At 46.6% G+C, this 17,456-nt stretch overlaps 1 long non-coding RNA gene across 2 annotated transcripts in view; it reads right to left on the bottom strand.

The window, feature by feature from the left end:
• Positions 1-257: 257 nt before the first annotated feature.
• LOC139273806 (uncharacterized) overlaps positions 258-17,456 on the bottom strand; it is a 33,870-nt gene continuing 16,671 nt past the window's right edge. The window contains exon 5 of one of the 2 annotated variants that reach the window (XR_011595375.1): positions 258-837. This is a non-coding gene — a long non-coding RNA (uncharacterized lncRNA). Of the gene's footprint in view, positions 838-14,026; positions 16,012-17,456 lie in introns of those variants that run through there. The other variant, XR_011595372.1, reaches the window with a different exon arrangement.

Below are 17,456 nucleotides of genomic sequence, written 5' to 3'. Positions count from 1 at the left end.
TATAGAACAAACGGGAAACTGTTCAACTTCCATCACCTTCAGACCAGATCCAAGGTCGTGCCATCCTCTGTCCTCGAATTACAATATGCAGATGACGCTTGTATCTGCATTCACTTGGAGGACAGGCTCCAAACCATCATCAACACTTTCACCGTAGCGACTGAGAGCATAGGCCTTACACTAAACATCCGTAAAACAAAGGTGCTCTATCAACCTGCTCCCGCCACACAGCACTATCACCCCCATCCCCCTCCTCCCCCAATTATCAAAATCCATGCTGAGGTCTTGAACAATTAGGACCATTTTTCATACCTCGGGAGCCTACTGTCAACAAGGACAGATTTTGATAACTAGGTCCAATACCACCTTCAGTGTGCCAGTGCAGCCTTTGGTCGCCTAAGGAATAGAGTGTTTGAAGACCAGAACCTTAAAAGCGGCACAAAGCTCATGGTCTACAAAGCAGTAGTGATACCTGCCCTCATATGTGCTTCTCTGACATGGACTATACAGTAGGCACATCAAAGCACTGGAGAAATACCATCAGCGTTGCCTGTGAAAGGTCCTGCAAATACATTGCTAGGATAGGTGCATCAATATCCTCACGCAGGCCAACATCCTCAGCATTGAAGCATTGACCACGCTCGATCAGCTACAATGGACGGGCCACATTGTCCATATGCCCGATACGAGACTCCCAAAGCAAGCACTCTACTTGGAGCTTCGACACGGCAAGCGAGCCCCAGGGGGGCAAAGGAAACGCTTCAAGGACACCCTCAAGGCTTCTTTGAAGAAGTTCAACATCCCCACCGACACCTGGGAATCCCTGGCACAAGATCACTGAAAATGGAAGAGAATAGTCCGTGAGGGCATTGAACACTTTGAGTCTCATCACCAGGAGTAAGCAGAGACCAAGCGCATACGGCGGAAGGAGCAAACAACAACCCATGTACTGCAACAAACCGACACTTCAACCAACGTACTTTCGACCACCGTCTGACCAACCTGCGACAGAGACTGGAGCTCCCGCATTGGACTTAACAGACAACTGAGATCTAATTTTTAATGTGGAAGCAAGTCATCCTCAACTCCAAGAGACTGACTTTTATGATGATGGTTGGTTTATATCAGACAAGAGGAGATTGGTGTCAGTGACTGTGGGGTTGGTTTATATCAGACAGGAGGAGATTGGTGTCAGTGACTGTGGGGTTGGTTTATATCAGACAGGAGGAGATTGGTGTCAATCACTGTGGGGTTGGTTTATATCAGACAGGAGGAGATTGGTGTCAGTGACTGTGGGGTTGGTTTATATCAGACAGGAGGAGATTGGTGTCAGTGACTGTGGGGTTGGTTTATATCAGACAGGAGGAGATTGGTGTCAGTGACTGTGGGGTTGGTTTATATCAGACAGGAGGAGATTGGTGTCAGTGACTGTGGGGTTGGTTTATATCAGACAGGAGGAGATTGGTGTCAGTGACTGTGGGGTTGGTTTATATCAGACAGGAGGAGATTGGTGTCAGTGACTGTGGGGTTGGTTTATATCAGACAGGAGGAGATTGGTGTCAGTGACTGTGGGGTTGGTTTATATCAGACAGGAGGAGATTGGTGTCAGTGACTGTGGGGTTGGTTTATATCAGACAGGAGGAGATTGATGTCAGTGACTGTGGGGTTGGTTTATATCAGACAGGAGGAGATTGGTGTCAGTGACTGTGGGGTTGGTTTATATCAGACACGAGGAGATTGGTGTCAGTGACTGTGGGGTTGGTTTATATCAGACACGAGGAGATTGGTGTCATGGAATCATAGCAGTTTACAACACAGAAAGAGGCCATTTGGCCCATCGTGTCTGTGTGGCTGAAAAAGAGCTATCCAGCCTAATCCCACTTTGCAGCTCTTGGTCCGTAGCCCTGTAGGTTATGGCACTTCAAATGCATATCCAAGTAATTTTGTAAATGCAATGAGGGTTTCTGTCTCCAGCACTCTTTCAGGTAGTAAGTTCCAGATTCTGGAGGTTATGCTCAGACTGTGTAAAATACAAGTTAGGCCACGGTTAGGTAGAGTACTTGCACAGTTCTGGTCCCCACATTACAGGAACATAGAAACATAGAAACATAGAAAATAGGTGCAGGAGCAGGCCATTCAGCCCTTCTAGCCTGCACCGCCATTCAATGAGTTCATGGCTGAACATGAAACTTCAGTACCCACTTCCTGCTTTCACGCCATACCCCTTGATCCCCCGAGTAGTAAGGACTTCATCTAACTCCCTTTTGAATATATTTAGTGAATTGGCCTCAACTACTTCCTGTGGTAGAGAATTCCACAGGTTCACCACTCTCTGGGTGAAGAAGTTTCTCCTTATCTCGGTCCTAAATGGCTTACCCCTTATCCTTAGACTGTGACCCCTGGTTCTGGACTTCCCCAACATTGGGAACATTCTTCCTGCATCCAACCTGTCCAAACCCGTCAGAATTTTAAACGTTTCTATGAGGTCCCCTCTCACTCTTCTGAACTCCAGTGAATACAAGCCCAGTTGATCCAGTCTTTCTTGATAGGTCAGTCCCACCATCCCGGGAATCAGTCTGGTGAATCTTCGCTGCACTCCCTCAATAGCAAGTATGTCCTTCCTCAAGTTAGGAGACCAAAACTGTACACAATACTCCAGGTGTGGCCTCACCAAGGCCCTGTACAACTGTAGCAACACCTCCCTGCCCCTGTACTCAAATCCCCTCGCTATGAAGGCCAACATGCCATTTGCTTTCTTAACCGCCTGCTGTACCTGCATGCCAACCTTCAATGACTGATGTACCATGACACCCAGGTCTCGTTGCACCTTCCCTTTTCCTAATCTGTCACCATTCAGATAATAGTCTGTCTCTCTGTTTTTACCACCAAAGTGGATAACCTCACATTTATCCACATTATACTTCATCTGCCACGCATTTGCCCACTCACCTAACCTATCCAAGTCACTCTGTAGCCTCATAGCATTCTCCTCGCAGCTCACACTGCCACCCAACTTAGTGTCATCCGCAAATTTGGAGATACTACATTTAATCCCCTCGTCTAAATCATTAATGTACAATGTAAACAGCTGGGGCCCCAGCACAGAACCCTGCGGTACCCCACTAGTCACTGCCTGCCATTCCGAAAAGTACCCATTTACTCCTACTCTTTGCTTCCTGTCTGACAACCAGTTCTCAATCCACGTCAGCACACTACCCCCAATCCCATGTGCTTTAACTTTGCACATTAATCTCCTGTGTGGGACCTTGTCGAAAGCCTTCTGAAAGTCCAAATATACCACATCAACTGGTACTCCTTTGTCCACTTTATTGGAAACATCCTCAAAAAATTCCAGAAGATTTGTCAAGCATGATCTCCCTTTCACAAATCCATGCTGACTTGGACCTATCATGTCACCATTTTCCAAATGCGCTGCTATGACATCCTTAATAATTGATTCCATCATTTTACCCACTACTGAGGTCAGGCTGACCGGTCTATAATTCCCTGCTTTCTCTCTCCCTCCTTTTTTAAAAAGTGGGGTTACATTGGCTACCCTCCACTCGATAGGAACTGATCCAGAGTCAATGGAATGTTGGAAAATGACTGTCAATGCATCCGCTATTTCCAAGGCCACCTCCTTAAGTACTCTGGGATGCAGTCCATCAGGCCCTGGGGATTTATCGGCCTTCAATCCCATCAATTTCCCCAACACAATTTCCCGACTAATAAAGATTTCCCTCAGTTCCTCCTCCTTAATAGACCCTCTGACCACTTTTATATCCGGAAGGTTGTTTGGGTCCTCCTTAGTGAATACTGAACCAAAGTACTTGTTCAATTGGTCTGCCATTTCTTTGTTCCCCGTTATGACTTCCCCTGATTCTGATTGCAGGGGACCTACGTTTGTCTTACTAACCTTTTTCTCTTTACATACCTATAGAAACTTTTGCAATCCGCCTTAATGTTCCCTGCAAGCTTCTTCTCGTACTCCATTTTCCCTGCCCTAATCAAACCCTTTGTCCTCCTCTGCTGAGTTCTAAATTTCTCCCAGTCCCCAGAACGATGTGATTGCACTGGAGAGGGTACAAAGGAGATTTACGAGGATGTTAACTGGACTGAAGAATTTGAGCTATGAAGAAAGTTTGGGTGGGCTGGTGTTGTTTTCTTTGGAAGAGTGGTGGCTGAGGGTAGGCTTAATTGTGTACAAAATTATAAGGCTCCCAGATGGAGTGGATAGGAATGACATACGAACATAAAGGAGTACCAGTTGATGTGGTATATTTGGACTTTCAGAAGGCTTTCGACAAGGTCCCACACAGGAGATTAATGTGCAAAGTTAAAGCACATGGGATTGGGGGTAGTGTGCTGACGTGGATTGAGAACTGGTTGTCAGACAGGAAGCAAAGAGTAGGAGTAAATGGGTACTTTTCGGAATGGCAGGCAGTGACTAGTGGGGTACCGCAGGGTTCTGTGCTGGGGCCCCAGCTGTTTACATTGTACATTAATGATTTAGACGAGGGGATTAAATGTTGTATCTCCAAATTTGCGGATGACACTAAGTTGGGTGGCAGTGTGAGCTGCGAGGAGGATGCTATGAGGCTACAGAGTGACTTGGATAGGTTAGGTGAGTGGGCAAATGCGTGGCAGATGAAGTATAATGTGGATAAATGTGAGGTTATCCACTTTGGTGGTAAAAACAGAGAGACAGACTATTATCTGAATGGTGACAGATTAGGAAAAGGGAAGGTGCAACGAGACCTGGGTGTCATGGTACATCAGTCATTGAAGGTTGGCATGCAGGTACAGCAGGCGGTTAAGAAAGCAAATGGCATGTTGGCCTTCATAGCGAGGGGATTTGAGTACAGGGGCAGGGAGGTGTTGCTACAGTTGTACAGGGCCTTGGTGAGGCCACACCTGGAGTATTGTGTACAGTTTTGGTCTCCTAACTTGAGGAAGGACATTCTTGCTATTGAGGGAGTGCAGCGAAGATTCACCAGACTGATTCCCGGGATGGTGGGACTGACCTATCAAGAAAGACTGGATCAACTGGGCTTGTATTCACTGGAGTTCAGAAGAGTGAGAGGGGACCTCATAGAAACGTTTAAAATTCTGACGGGTTTGGACAGGTTGGATGCAGGAAGAATGTTCCCAATGTTGGGGAAGTCCAGAACCAGGGGTCACAGTCTAAGGATAAGGGGTAAGCCATTTAGGACTGAGATAAGGAGAAACTTCTTCACCCAGAGAGTGGTGAACCTGTGGAATTCTCTACCACAGGAAGTAGTTGAGGCCAATTCACTAAATATATTCAAAAGGAAGTTAGATGAAGTCCTTACTACTCGAGGGATCAAGGGGTATGGCGTGAAAGCAGGAAGGGGGTACTGAAGTTTCATGTTCAGCCATGAACTCATTGAATGGCGGTGCAGGCTAGAAGGGCTGAATGGCCTGCTCCTGCACCTATTTTCGATGTTTCTATAAGACAAACAAATAGGAGCAGGAATAAGCCATCTGGCTCCACGAGCCTGATCCACCATTCAATAAGATCATGGCTGATCTGATCTTGGCCTCAACTCCACTTCCCTTCCCACTCCCCATAACCCTTCACTCCCTTATCATTCAAAAATCTGTCTATCCCCACCTTAAATATATTCAATGACCCAGCCTCAACAGCTCTCTGGGGTAGAGAATTCCAAAGATTCACGAACCTCCGAGAGTGAAATTCTTCCTCATTTCCGTTTTGAATGGGCGACCCCTTATTCTGAAACTATGCCTCCTAGTTCTAGATTCCCCCATGAGGGGAAACATCCTCTCTGCATCAACCCTGTCAAGCCTACTCAGAATCTTACACGTTTCAATAAGATCACCTCTCATTCTTCTAAACTCAATGAGTATAGGCCCAACCTGCTCAACCTATCTTCACATGACAACCCCTTCTCCGAAATCAACCTCGTGAACCTTCTCTGAACTGACCTATTTCCCTTTGCAGAGAGGTCAATTACCAGGGGGCACAGATTTAAAGTAATTGGTAGAAGCTTTAGAGGAGAGTTGAGGAGAAACTTTTCACACAGAGGGTGGTGGGGCTCTGGAACTCATAGCCTGAAAGGGTGGTAGACACAGAAACCCTCACAACATTTGAAACATACTTAGATATGCACTGGAAGTGTCATAACCTACAAGGCTGTGGAGCAAGAGCTGGAAAGTGGGATTAGGCGGGATAGCTCTTTCTTGACCGGCACAAACACAGTGGGCTGAGTGGCCTCCTTTTGTACCATAAATTTCTCTGATTCTGTGGTAGTTGATATCTCCGACTATTGCTGCCTAATTCTCAAATGTTCCTACATATTTGCTTTTCTATCTCCCTCTGACTGTTTATAGTACACTCCCAACATTGTGATTGCCCCTTTTTTGTTTATCAGTTCAACACATATGGCCTCATTTGATGATCCTGCCAACATATCATCCCTCCTCACTGCTGTAACAACACCTCAGCTTATCTGCCTTATTCCCTAGTCTTTCTTGCATTGAAGTGTGTACCATTAAGCACTGTCAAACTCCTTTGTGGTTGATATTCTAGCCTCTGCCTACCAAACTCATTGAGGAATTTTCTGTTCCCATTTCCAAGCTTTGCTTCTCTCCCTTCTGAATCTACACTCAGGTTCCCATCCCCCTGCCAAGCAAGTTTAAACCCTCCCCAACTGTATTAGCAAACCCCCAGGGAGGTAAGGGTACCGGCGTTGTTGAGATGTGACCTTATCCGGCTTGTACAGTCCCCACCCCCTCAGGAATCTGGCTGTTCACACTCGCCCCTCAGAATGTCCTGCAGCCTCTCAATGACATCCCTGACTCTGGCACCAGGAAGACAACCTACCGTCCTGGAGTTATGTCAGCGGCCGCAGAAAGGCCTGTCTGTCCCCGGAACTATTGAAGCCCCTTTCAATATTGCCTTCCTAACCGTGCACCTCCCCCCTCTCCCATACAGTTGAGCCACCCATGAAGCCTTGGACTTGACTGTACTCCCTGAGGAACCACCAGTATAGAGAGTGAGATGCACTCGAGGTCTCCTGCACTACCTGCCTGGTCCTCCATGTCTGTCTGGCAGTCACCCATTCCCTCTTTTGCCTGCATACTCTTATGCTGCGAGGTGATGACCTCCTGGAAGGTGCTAGCCACGCAGCTCTCAGTCTCACAGATGCAGTGACACTCGCTGCTGCTCAAGCTCCGAAACCCGGAGCTTGAGCTCCTCCAGATGACGACACTTGTTGCGCACATGGTTGACCAGGACATGAGAAGCATGGTTGTTCCACGACAGGGTTCCATCTGTTTAAACAGAAACAACTACACTGTGTTATTTCCTGAAATAATACCCACTGTCCGGCCTGAATTAATCCATTTCACTACCAAATGCTGCAATGTTTGCTCCACCTCACAGGGTTCTATCTGTTTAAAATCACAACAGAAAGGTCCAGTATCCTCCTGCAATTTGAGAGAAACCAGCTTTAACAATGGGGCAGAGTTTAAGCCAATGAGGTAGATCCGGGCTCAGCCACATCCATCGGGGGTCACAAGCCCCGGCCCACACACACTCCAATTGGTTGGATGGCCAACTGCCTGCCCATTCCTCCAGCTCCGCCCCCGCTCTTCTATTGGTCGGGAGCTGCCATCAATCAGCCGGGCAGTGTGAGCTGAGCATGCGCAGTGGGTGAGGCAGCGGGTGAAAGATGGGCGGAGGGAGGGAGCAGGTTAATAAAGGACGCGCTTATTTGTACTGCAAAAATGGCCACCATGCTCCTCCCTTTGTCTTTAATTGGTCCCCTTGGAGGATAAGCCACAACCTGAAGTTTCACAGGAATGTGTAACTGGAACAGCCCATCGCAAGGTCGCACTGACTTTGCAAATTGTAACTTGATCCACTTTGACTTCCTGAAGCAACACAGGACAGAGCTGCCCAGAAGTCAGCAAGGACCAGCCAAAGTGCCTTACCCCAGTCCAAATGCATGCCCCCCCCAGCCAAAGTGCCTTACCCCAGTCCAAATGCATGCCCCCCCAGCCAAAGTGCCTTACCCCCGTCCACGTGCATGCCTCCCACAGCCAAAGTGCCTTACCCCAGTCACAGTGCATGCCTCCCCAGTCCTGCTTCTCGGCACCATCTGCATGGAATGATTTGGTCCGGGAGGCGGGGGGGAGATGGGGGGGCGGGAGCTTGACATAAAGAACATAACAAATAGGAGCAGGAGTAGGCCAAATGGCCCCTCGAGCCCGCTTCGTCATTTAATACGATCATGGTTGATCCAATCATGCACTCAGGTCCTCTTCCCTGCCCGCTCCCCATCACCCATTATTACTTTATTGGTTAAGAAACTGTCTATTTCTGTCTTAAATTTATTCAATGACCCAACTTCCACAGTTCTCTGAGGGGGCGGGGCTTGTTGCCTGTCAGTCAAAAAAGTGCAGCACAAATAGTTCCATGGGTTAATAAACCCCGGGGGGGACGTGGGCTTCACACACACCGAGTGCGGGCCCAGGCCCAAGAGACAACACTCCGCACCATCCGCTTCACACACATCCGGGCTCAGCCCCAGGCCCCGAATCACAGCCTGCAGGCCCTGTATTTGCCCTCCGGTTCCAGGCCCAGTTAGTGAGCGCCCGGGAAAGCGGGCTCAGTGGGCGCCACCTTGGTCAGGGCAGGGGAGCGGACTCAGCTTCCGCCATCTTGGTCAGGGCGACAGAAAGTATAACACCTCGGGTGTAGCAGAAGAATGGAAAAGAGCACACACACTGTCTTTGCTATAATATATATATTTGTGTGTGTGTGTGTAAACAAAACACATCATTCTTAATGTTTGCTAGTCAATTCCCCAGAGATAAATTATTCTCTTCAGCAATTCTTTTCCAGCATTGTATTTCCTTTTATGTAAAATGTAATTGCAGAGTGTTTAATACCTTTACCATTGATTGATAACCCATTGTCTTGTATGTCTCTTGTTTAGAAAGTGATGTCACACTGACCATTCTGTTACCAAGGTGACCATATCTGTCCGCAGTATTCAGTGGGAAAGGGGATTAAATCACACCGAGGATAATGAGCAACCCCCCACCAGTCTCTGAGCTTTATTGTTCAGTGATCACCTCACCATCACACAGAAGCTCCTGAGATTTACCTCCGGTGTGTGATGATTGGTGCCAGTGATGGTAAAAGTGAAGCTGTACCTAAACCTGCCGTGAGGTTAATAAATCTCTTATTCTCTCACTGGTTCTATCCTTCGTTTGGAAAGGAATGCAACACTTGCAACTATCCAGCGAAATTTGCTCTATTTCTGTCTCCAGTCTTCTGTTTCTTGACTGTTACTTTCACTGTTTCCTCCCAAACCATTGCCAATATTTGTGGACATTGTTTAGTGCCGCAATAACTAAGACATGGTCGAGTGTCAAAAAACAGAGACAGGGCCGAGTGCAGTATAAACAGAGACAGGGCCGAGTGCAGTATAAACAGAGACAGGGCCGAGTGCAGTATAAACAGAGACAGGGCCGAGTGCAGTATAAACAGAGACAGGGCCGAGTGCAGTATAAACAGAGACAGGGCCGAGTGCAGTATAAACAGAGACAGGGCCGAGTGCAGTATAAACAGAGACAGGGCCGAGTGCAGTATAAACAGAGACAGGGTCTAGTGCAGTATAAACAGAGACAGGGTCTAGTGCAGTATAAACAGAGACAGGGTCTAGTGCAGTATAAACAGAGACAGGGCCGAGTGCAGTATTAACAGAGACAGGGCCGAGTGCAGTATAAACAGAGACAGGGCCGAGTGCAGTATAAACAGAGACAGGGTCCTATGTAATATAAACAGGGACAGTGTCCGGTGTAATATAAACAGGGACAGGGTCCGGTGTAATATAAACAGAGACAGGGCCTAGTGTAATATAAACAGACAGGGTCTAGGGTAATATAAACAGAGACAGGGCCTAGTGTAATATAAACAGGGATATGGTCTAGTGTAATATAAACAGGGACATGGTCTAGTGTAATATAAACAGGGACATGGTCTAGTGTAATATAAACAGGGACATGGTCTAGTGTAATATAAACAGGGGCAGGGTCCGGTGTAATATAAACAGGGACAGGGTCTAGGGTAATATAAACAGAGACAGGGCCTAGTGTAATATAAACAGAGACAGGGTCTAGTGTAATATAAACAGGGACAGGGTCTAGTGTAATATAAACAGAGACAGGGCCTAGTGTAATATAAACAGACAGGGTCTAGGGTAATATAAACAGAGACAGGGCCTAGTGTAATATAAACAGACAGGGTCTAGTGTAATATAAACAGAGACAGGGTATAGTGTAATATAAACAGGGACAGGGTCTGGTGTAATATAAACAGACAGGGTTTAGGGTAATATAAACAGAGACAGGGTATAGTGCATTGATAACTGAGACAAGGCCTAGTTTTACACTAGAAACAAGTCTTTAATAATTGAAACAGTTTTTTTGCAATAACTGAAAGAGGTGATAGTGTGACACTCACAGAAGCCGGGTCTACTTTAACAATACCAGAACAATACATACTCTACTGAATACAACAGAGACAAGATCTATAGTTATAATAATAGAGACGTGCACTAGAACTGGAACAACAAGGGCAGGTTATTTTCCAATCATCGCAGAGGCCAGGTCTAGTGTAACAATTCCAGAGACAGGGTCTCGTACAATAAGAGTGGAGACAGGGTCCATATTAATAACAGCAAATGCATGGCCCACTGTGAGAGTAACAAAGACAGTGCTGGATCCAATAATAACGAGGCAGACTCTAGTGTTATACTGAACACAAGGCTGGATCTAGTGTGATGATCACACAGGCAATATCTAGTGCACTCAAACAAAGATTGGGTCTCATCTAATAGTGTGTGCAAGTCAGAGCCTATTGCTATATTCTCATTCACCCATCACCCCTGTGCTCACTGACCTACATTGGCGCCCGGTTAAGCAAATCCTCAATTTTAAAATTATAATCTTTGGTTTCAAAACTCTCCATGACCTCGCCCCTCCCTATCTCTGTAATCTCCTCCAGCCCCACAACCCAACGAATTCTCTGCTCCTCCAAATCTGTCCTTTTGGTCATCCCCGATTTTAATCGCTCCACCATTGGCGGCCGTGCCTTCAGCTGCCGAGGCTCTAAGTTTTGGAATTCCCCCTAAATCTCCACCTCCTCTTTCAAGATTCTTCTTAAAAACTACCTCTTCGATCAAACTTTTGAGAATCTGTCCTGATATCTTTCTCTGTGGCTCTGTGTCAAAAATGTTTTCTTATTGAATCGATTTTGTTAAGCACTCTGGGATGTTTCACTGCATTAAAGGCGCTATATTAATGTAAGTTCTGGTTGTTTTGTTGTTGTAGTAAATGCTTTGCCGAATGTCTAATAACACAGTGAAGGTCCACTGCAGTAAGAATGGGTGGGGTTAGTGTAATAACACAGGCACGGTCTAGTGTAATGGGAACAGGGAACAGATCATGTCAGCCTTGGCTCAGTGGTACCACTCTCGGCCCTGAGTCTGGGGATCGGGGGTTCAATTCCCAATCCAGAGACCCGAGCCCATAATCTAGGCCGAGACTCCAGGTGCCAATACAGAGGGAGTGCTGCACTGTCAGAGGTGCCATCTTTCAGAGGAGACATTGAACCAATGCCCTGTCTAGTCCCTAAGTTGGATGTAAAAGATCCCACGGCCACGATTCTGAGGAAGATCAGGTGGAGTTCTCCACGGTGTCCTGGCCAATGTGTATCCCTCAACTAACATCACTGAGAATGGATTATCTTGTCATCATTACATTGCTGTTTATGGGATCTTGCTGTTCACAAATTGGCTGCGGCATTTCCTACGTTACATCTCCTCTCCATTCACCCTCCACCCCAACTCTTCTTTCACTAGTACTCTCCAACTCCCTAACCTCAACTCCTTTTTCATCCCTACTCTCCAACACCGCCCCCTCAGCCTAACTCCTGTTTCACCCCTGAAATTGAAGACAAACGTAGGTCCCTTGCAGTCAGAATCAGTTTAATTTATAATGGGGAACAATGAAATGGCAGACCAATGGAACAAATATTTTGGCACTGTCTTCAGGAAGGAAGACACAAATAACATTCTGGAAATACTAGGAGACTGAGGGTCTAGTGAGAAGGAGGAACTGAAGGAAATCCTTATTAGTCAGGAAATTGTGTTAGGGAAATTGATGGGATTGAAGGCCGATAAATCCCCAGGGCCTGATAGTCTGCATCCCTGAGTACTTAAAGAAGTGGCCCTAGAAATAGTGGATGCATTGGTGATCATTTTCCAACAGTCTATCGACTCTGGATCAGTTCCTATGGACTGGAGGGTAGCTAATGTAACACCACTTTTTAAAAAAGAAGGGTGAGAGAAAACAGGGAATTAGAGACCGGTTAGCCTGACATCGGCGGTGGGGAAAATGTTGGAATCAATTATTTAGATGAAATAGCAGCGCATTTGGAAAGCAGTGACAGGATCGGTCCAAGTCAGCATGGATTTATGAAAAGGAAATCATGCTTGCCAAATCTTCTAGAATTTTTTGAGTATGTAACTAGTAGAGTGGACAAGGGAGAACCAGTGGATGTGGTGTATTTGGACTTTCAAAAGGCTTTTGATAAGGTCCCACACGAGAGATTAGTGTGCAAAATTAAAGCATATGGTATTGGAGATAATGTATTAACGTGGATAGAGAACTGGTTGTCAGACAGGAAGCAGAGAGTCGGGATAAAAGGATCCTTTTCAGAATGGCAGGCAGTGACTAGTGGGGTGCCACGGGGCTCAGTGCTGGGACCCCAGCTATTTACAATATACATCAATGATTTAGATGAACGAATTGAGTGTAATATCTCCAACTTTGCAGATGACACTAAGCTGGGTGGCAGTGTGAGCTGTGAGGAGGCTGCAGGGTGACTTGGATAGGTTAGGTGAGTGGGCAAATGCATGGCAGATGCAGTCTAATGTGGATAAATGTGAGGTTATCCACTTTGGTGGCAAAAACAGGAAGGCAGAATATTAGCTGAATGGTGGCAGATTAGGAAAAGGGGAGGTGGAATGAGACCTGGGTGTCATGGTACATCAGTCATTGAAAGTTGACATGCAGCTACAGCAGGCGGTGAAGAAAGCAAATGGCACTTTGGCCTTCATAGCTAGGGGATGTGAGTATAGAAACAGGGAGATCTTACTGCAGTTGTACAGGGCCTTTGTGAGGCCTCACTTGGAATATTGTGTTCAGTTTTGGTCTCCTAATCTGAGGAAGGACATTCTTGCTATTGAAGGAGTACAGGGATGGCTGGGCTGTCATATGAGGAGAGACTGGATCGACTGTGTCTGTATTCACTGGAGTTTGGAAGAATGAGAGGGGATCTCATCGAAATATATAAAATTCTGACGGGATTGGACAGGTTAAAGGCAGGAAGAATGTTCCCGATGTTGGGGAAGTCCAGAACCAGGGGCCATAGTCTAAGGATAAGGAGTAAGCCATTTAGGACCGAGATGAGGAGAAACTTCTTCACTCAGAGAGTTGTTAACCTGTGGAATTCTCTACTGCAGAAAGTTGTTGAGGCCAGTTCGTGAGATATATTCAAGAGGGAGTTAGATATGGCCCTTACGGCTAAAGGGATCAAGGGGTATGGTGAGAAAGCAGGAAAGTGGTCTTGTGTTGAATGATCAGCCACGATCTTATTGAATGGTGGTGCAGGCTCGAAGGGCCGAACGGCCTACTCCTGCACCTATTTTCTATGTTTCTCTCCAACCCTCCCTCACCCCAACTCCTCTTTAACCCCAACTCTCCAATCCCCCTCCCTACTCTCCAACCCCCCTCACCCCAACTCTCCAAACCCCTCACCCCAACTCCTCTTTAACCCCAACTCTCCAATCCCCCTCCCTACTCTCCAACCCCCCTCACCCCAACTCTCCAAACCCCTCACCGCAACTCCTCTTTCACCCCTACTCTCCAAACCCCCTCCCTCCTCTCCAACCCTCCTCACCCCCATTTCCTCTTTCACCCCTACTCTCTAACCCCTCCTCATCTTCCATTCACTTCAATTGAAAAGAGATAGACAGGTTGTACCAGTGAGGATTTGAAATATATTTACAACAGATTCTAGATGTTCTTAGAGTCCTGATCTTTCTCTATCACTTGAGGAGAAAGATAACAGACTTTCTCCTGTGATTATAGAGCTGGAGTAGTGGGCCGTGATGTGTTTACTTGTTCATCTTGTTGACACTAAATCATTGCCAATTATTTGATGTGATCTGTATACTTGTATGTAGTTTTTTTTTTAAAATACAATTGCTGAATGGATTCAAATTTAAATTGAACCCAGGTTTGCAGGCGTGATGCTCCAATCACACATCGAAGGTGAGAGAGATGCTGTGAGGCACATACTAAGTCCAGCAACTGAAAGTGATTAACAGACTGGGTTTTGTGTTCAGTGATCCCGGGCGTGTTACCGATACCTTCCCTGGATATCAAGGCTAGGAGAGGCACTCTGGAAGGTATGGGAAGCTGGGACTTGTCCCGGAGAGTAACCGAAGGTCTGAGAACTGAAATAATCTGGAGTCAGAAAGGAGAAAAGGCTCAAAAATGGTAGTATAGTATTAGGCCGTCCCTCGTATCGAGGATGACCCACTTCCACACCAAAAATACATGAGTTCACAAGTGTTTCAATGAGGAATCTGACATTCTAGGTCCCAAACTCCATGCTGAAGGGTGGAAAATGCCTGTGCATGGATTCTTTTAACATGGGGTGGCCGTTGTACACCAGCCACCACATGGGCTTGACAGAGCTCGGTCTTGATCCAGTGGCAAGGGTTAACCAAGACTCTGCTGCACGGACCTAGTGCACACACATGCTCCTACTATCCATAGATCGCAGTGTGGGCTGGCCCGTGCTGCCCCTGGGCTCTCGCCTCTTCTGGGCCCTGAACCCTCACCTCACGACGCTCCTGGGCCCCGATCTCTCACTGCTCCTCTGCCCCAATCAAAAATGGAGCAGTCAGAAACAGGTCATTAATTGGTCTCCTCTTATCTTGGAGACATCAAGTAACAACAGTTATTTGAAATATCAAAATATTAAACTCCTGCCTAGTTGAAGGGTTATCAGCAGAAACAAACACTAACTAACAGAATGAACACTGTTCATTAGGATGTGAATAAAAGCAGCAACAACAGCAGAATCTAACCCCTGCAGTCACTTGTGAACTCGCTGGTGTGTCAGCAGGTCGGATGACACAGTGAATCCCTTCCCACACTCCGAGCAGGTGAACAGTCTCTCCCCAGTGTGGACTCGCTGGTGTACCAGCAGGTGGGATGAATGAGTAAATCCCTTCCCACACTCAGAGCAGGTGAACGGTCTCTTCCCAGTGTGAACTCGCTGGTGTACCAGCAGGTTGGATGAGGTACTGAATCTCTTCCCACATGTGGAGCAGATGAATGGCCTCTCCCCAGTGTGAATGCGTTGGTGTGTCAGCAGGTCAGATGAATGAGTGAATCCCTTTCCACATATGGAGCAGGTGAACGGCCTCTCCCCAGTGTGAATGCGTTGGTGTATCAGCAGGTAGTATGAATGAGTGAATCTCTTCCCACACTCAGAGCAGGTGAACGGTCTCTCCACGGTGGGACTGCACTGATGAACTTCCAGATCAGAAGGGTAATTGAATCCCTTCCCACAATCCCCACATTCCCACGGTTTCTCCGTGGTGTGGGTGTCATTGTGTCTCTCCAGGTTGGGCGATCAGTTGAAGCCTCATCCACACACACAGCACATGTATGGTTTCTTCCCGCTGTGAATGGTGCGATGTTTTTTCAGGCTGTGAAACTGGTTAAAGCTCTTTCCACAGTCAGTGCACTGGAACAATCTCACTCGGGTGTGTGTGTCTCAGTGCTTCTCCAGTCACACTGATGTTTGAAATCTATTCCCACAGACAGAACAGACAAACATTTCTCCTTCAGCATTCAAAGTCCGATGATATTCAGGTCCTGAGTGTGGAAGAAAGAATCTATGAATCTATGGCTTATGGAAAAGGGAAGGGTTAAATTCTGTTTTTGTTATGCTTAAAGAAATAATAGGACTAGAAAAATAGCCACGCTTTTTTAGCCTTGAAACTTAGAGATGCAATTAAATGACCATCTGGTATTAAAAGGGAGTCTCCTTTTATTCTGCTTATCAGACTATGAACAGAGAGAAACTATGCAAGGACAGATAGAGTGTGTACCTCCCGAGACGACCTTTGTACTCGCGGGACTAATGAATAAGATTCCTTTTCTATTTCTGTATTCAATTTCTGTATAAAGATAGGGACAATTTGCTTGTACAGCAGAGTTTTGCCTTGGTACGGTCCAAGCAGGCTCTCCGAGATATATCTCGCTTTTTAAAAATAAATTCTCTCGAAGTGCACTTCTGAAAGTCTCCGCCTGAGTTAATTTAAGCTAAATATTTCCTTGACAGATTCTGGCGTAGTCCGGCAGGATCTCTAAAAAAAAAAAAAACGAGATCCAAAAGAACTAAATTTAACTTTTAAAGAGAAAAGAGGAATTTTAAGGACCTTCCTAGCTGAAAGGAGGAAGGTGCCTAGGCCGTCCTAGCTGAAAGGGGGACGGGCCGCCGAGATCCCCTGGAGGGGGTGAGGCATAAGGTAGCTACCACAAAGAAGCTAAAATAACAAAAAGGCAAAAGGAGACCCCGAGCTGAGCAGAAAAGAGAACACCGGTGAGCGCTTTGTAAATTATTGTATATTTTGTAGGATTGTCCTAACTCTCATTTCAGAAAAGATCGCGAGACGTTGCACCCGGCAGAATGGGAAACGGCTCAAGTCGAGCAGGGTGCTTGCGCCCAGCTCCTAGAAAAGGAAAGAAGGACGACCTCTCAACTGAAAGAATGAAAGTACATCCTAAGACTGAGAAAAGAATCAGTAAGGTAGTAAAGCAACGAGAGAAGGTAGGAGATCCCATTGTGCCGCCCGGCTCGCCGGCGGACACTGTAATTAAAGAAACAGGAGACGACAGATATGCGGTAATGTTTAGTAGCGATTTGTACAGTTGGTCTGATGGGGATTGGCCATATGGAGGAAGTTTTAAATTGTCCTTAATTGAGGAATGGAGACAGACCACCAAAGATGGGGCGGGGGACCCCACTTGGGATAAAGATTATATGGAGAATTGTTTTAAAAAATGGACAGAGGTGGCAAAGAGGCACCAGCCCCCTAAAAATAAAAAGAAAGAGGAGGAGGGTAAGGAGAAGCCCCCTCCCTCTTACAGCCCCCCCGAGTGCCCCGGTTTTGACCGCTTCCCCTGTCGGCTTATACCCCCGTCTTCCAACCACCAAGCCGGATGATTGGCAGTAGATTATAGAAATAGTGGCCGCTCAGCTGGATCAGGCCTCTAGGCGACGAGAAAAATCCACAAAACCCACCAGGAAATCCACA

This window comes from Pristiophorus japonicus, chromosome 9 (genome assembly GCF_044704955.1).
Source record: "Pristiophorus japonicus isolate sPriJap1 chromosome 9, sPriJap1.hap1, whole genome shotgun sequence".
NCBI classification, from domain to species: Eukaryota; Metazoa; Chordata; class Chondrichthyes; family Pristiophoridae; genus Pristiophorus; species Pristiophorus japonicus.
Note: the sequence above shows the minus strand (reverse complement) of the source record. Positions and strands in the feature narration are given on the sequence as shown.